The sequence below is a fragment of the Podarcis vaucheri genome (assembly GCF_965113315.1).
Source record: "Podarcis vaucheri genome assembly, chromosome: 13".
NCBI classification, from domain to species: Eukaryota; Metazoa; Chordata; class Lepidosauria; order Squamata; family Lacertidae; genus Podarcis; species Podarcis vaucheri.
The window spans coordinates 34,890,188-34,893,978 of record NC_138751.1 but is presented as its reverse complement, the minus strand read 5'-3'; the positions used below and the strand labels follow the sequence as shown (position 1 = coordinate 34,893,978).

The following is a 3,791-nucleotide window of genomic DNA, read 5'->3' as shown; positions in this document are numbered from 1 at the left end:
GCTCTGGCCTTGCTAGCTAGGGTGATGGGAGTTGTAGTTCATCAACATCTGGGGACCCACAGGTTGAGAAAGGCTGGACTCTAGTCCAACCCCTTGCAATGCAGGTTTATGTGGCTGTTCTATACAGAACCTGCAACCTCAGTGTTATCAGCACCATGCTCTAACCAAGTGAGCTATATAGGTGGGAAAGTATAATGTAAAAGATCAATGGAAGTATTCCCAAAAAGGCACCTACAGGAAAGGTAATTATACAGCAGTATGTTGACTGGTTCAACATCTTGATATATCGTTGCACATATCAAAACGATGCCTTTTTGAGAAGATGGGGATGTAGTTCTAAGGCTATACTCACGTGGAAATATTGTACTGCCATTTTCTTCTTTCTCAGTCCCCCCCCCCCCCCGCTACTGAGAAAAGATAGAGAAAGCACAGGTAAAGCACCAGAGGGCAATAATTTGAGATCACATAGATCATGCAATACCTCAGTGGCCAATCCTGCAAGAGGTCCCATGTTCAAAAGATTCCCTGGTGTATCTAGGAACAGTTGGTAAAAACTTCTGTCTGAAAACCAAGAGAACCACGGCCATTCAGGGTCAACAACACCAGACTAGATGAACCAAAGTTCTGACTCCATATAAGGCAGTTTCCTATGTATAAAGTGACTGAATGAAAGGTAGTTATTCCACAGAAAACACCAAGGAAACACCCATAGATGTATGGAAATGGTCTAGAGTAACTCTGGGTGTACTGATGGATGAAGTCACTTTGGCTCAATTCAAAATGTGCACAGCAATCATGAATTTCTCAGGGAGGATTCTGGGGTGACCTCAACCATTTCCTGAGAGAGACATATGGGAACGGCAGCAAACACACCCCATATCACCACCTTCTTATTTTTAGAAACACTTCACAGTTGGGGCAGCACAGCAAGCAAATCAAGTATGAGGTTACGGATACTTTATTATTTTTAATTTAAACCTATTTCCCCCTTTATAGCAAAATGCTGCTGGTTCCCAAATAAATACCATTCAGCACAGGCAAACTCCATTTTATTTCTCTAGTCACCATGATACTATTATTTCAGTGAGTTTAAAATGTGAAACTGCATGTGCTTGGCATGGTTATTTTCTTTCTTTTTAAGTTGTAAAGTGGTGTCAGAAGAGAAGAGCCAGCTGGCTGCAGCTGGCATTAAAACAACTACAACCCTACAAGTTAGATGCAAAATAACACATCTGACAGTCACTTCTACTTTGGCAGTATGATTCCAGAAAGCTGCTGCCATTCATATCGTCAACAGTGCCAGTCAATGCATCCAAGCAGCCTGACTGAGCACAAGGTAGTGTCATATGTTTTGTGAGTCTGTTTTTAGCTTCCATTTTCCTCTGTCCTCTGGTGCTTGACTGTTTTATTGTGCCACTGTTTCATATTTTTCAGTCTTGTGATTATTGATGGCATTGCTTTTGCTGATTTTTATTATTGTTGGAAGATGGAGAAAAAGATCTCTCTCTCTCTCTCTCCCTCAAATGGGCTGGAGTCCTCATAGCCATGAAGATAGGCATGAAAGCGTTTGGACATTGCCTAGTAAGTCACAGGACTCAGATGTAGGGCTGACTGTGATGAGCTATAATGAGGACAGAAATCACCTGCCAGAATTTTAAGAGGTTCAGCTTGGTGGATTTTCCTGACATTTTGAAAGAACTAGAGTTGCTGCCCATTCAATTCTAGGTGCAGTTTTAAGGTGCTAGGTAGCACATACCTTTAAAGTCCTAAATTTTTGCCATTTTATTATGTTTTTATATTTTGCTGGAAGCTGCTAGTAGTTGTCGTCGTCGTCGTAGTACTACTAGTAGTAGTGTTATTATTATTTTCTGAAGACAGCCATCACAGTCTAATCAGGGTCCACCAGCACCAGTGGCGTAGCGTGGGTTGTCAGCACCCGGGGCAAGACAAGTAATTTGCGCCCCCAACCCGTGGATTTGCGCCCCCAAACCCGTGGATTTGCACCCCCTAACCCTAACCCCCAGATGTTGCGCCCGGTGCGGCCGGCCCCCCCCCTGCACCCCCCACGCTACGCCACTGACCAGCACTGATGCCTGCTCTGGATACCTCATCCTAGGCTGAGTCTGTGAGCCATCATTTAAATTTACCAGAATGCCCTGGAGTAACATTACACTGGGTCCTCTGCAGCATTGCATGAACCTAAAATGCAAAGCTCCCAGCCATCCTTAGAGCACCTTTACTGTCACCATCATTTATGGAGGGCTGTGTCAGGGCCCCCTTGGACTTGGAGCTGGTCCAGTACCAGGCTCTCATTACTGTCTGCTTACCTCCTGCTAGGCTCATGGCTGGCCATGGCTATGCTGCTTTATGACTAGCGAATAGCTGCAATAAATTCTGAACTGCAAGAACTTTCAGAACCCACTGCAGGGAGCAAAACGGATACACTTTTGCCAGTGGGAGTCTGGACCTGTACAGTTTGCCTTAAGAATCTCTAGCAAAACAGTGAATTCAAGCTGATGTCTGAGGTTGCCTCTGAGAAAAGTGCTTCTACTTCGATAGAAGCCAGAAATGATTTCTGTCTGGGAAAAGAGAAATACCCCAGACACAGCCAATATATACCTCTGGAAGAGATGAAGGATAAAATCAGAGAAGCATCTGGTTGTCATCATACACCAGCTTTTCTGGAGTAGGTTTTTTTGTTTTTTTTTTACAAGGCAAAATTCCATTCTTCTGGACCCACTTGTATTCTCCAGCTTTTTAGGGAGTGGAGCCACATCCCCCCGCCCTCCCTCCACACACACAAAAATTTAAAATACCACAGTAGCACAGCCAGGTTGGCCAAAAGCCCATTTTCCATAATGCCTTTCAGGGAAAACTTATTGAAAACTTTTCTTCAACAACAACAACCCAGAATTCCCAAATAAAATCCTGCTTTCCACAAATCTCACATACACTTTTTGAAACCTCCTGGAAAAGACTATGCTTAGTTGCGTGTTGGATGAAAATCATTCGGTGACAGACTATTGATATATGGCCCTGTGTTGCTATATTACTACAGAATGCCTGTGTGGAACGGCATATTGCAAAGACCATGCTGCAGTGAATCTCTGCATACTTTACATATAGAGACAAATTGCACCCTTGTGAGATCCCTGTTGGAGAGGATGAAGCCTGTGTGGGATGTTAGCATCCAAAATGCATATGTAAAGGGTTAATGTTTGAAAGGGTTGTAGGACTGCTGTGATGTCATGTACTCTGTGGCAGTTATTTCAGTTGGTTCAGTTATTAACAGTCTTGTGAGTATGAACAGTTAGAGCAGCAAGTATGTTGTATAGTGCTGCTGTCTGCCCTGATCAGAGTCAGCATATCAGTCAGTCTGTAAATGTTAGTTGTCTGTAACAGGTTAATCTATGTCAGATGTTTTAGCAACTAAAAGAAACACCCACCTGCATTGCATATATATTTAATCCACAACTGCAAGTACGCTATGTAAAAGTTACATGTTCTTTAAACGAGAGTGTCTTGCGTAGTTTTTATAACAGGGTAAAAGGTAAAGGATCCCTGGACAGTTAAGTCCAGTCAAAGGCGACTATGGGGTTGTGGTGCTCATCTTGCTTTCAGGCTGAGGGAGCCAACATTTGTCCACAGAGAGACACCATGACAGAAACCAGAGAGCACAGAAACACCATTTACCTTCCTGCTGCAGTGGTGCTTATTTATCTACTTGCACTGGCGTGCTTTCAAACTGTAAGGTTGGCAGGAGCTGGGACAGAGCAATGGGAACTCACCAT

General features: G+C 43.6%; 1 long non-coding RNA gene across 1 annotated transcript; it reads left to right on the top strand.

Moving 5' to 3' along the window:
- Window positions 1-1,109: 1,109 nt before the first annotated feature.
- Window positions 1,110-3,512, top strand: LOC309516098. The gene is made up of 2 exons (XR_014212771.1): window positions 1,110-1,336; window positions 2,338-3,512. It is a non-coding gene; the product is annotated as an uncharacterized lncRNA (long non-coding RNA).
- The last annotated feature ends 279 nt before the right edge of the window (window positions 3,513-3,791 follow it).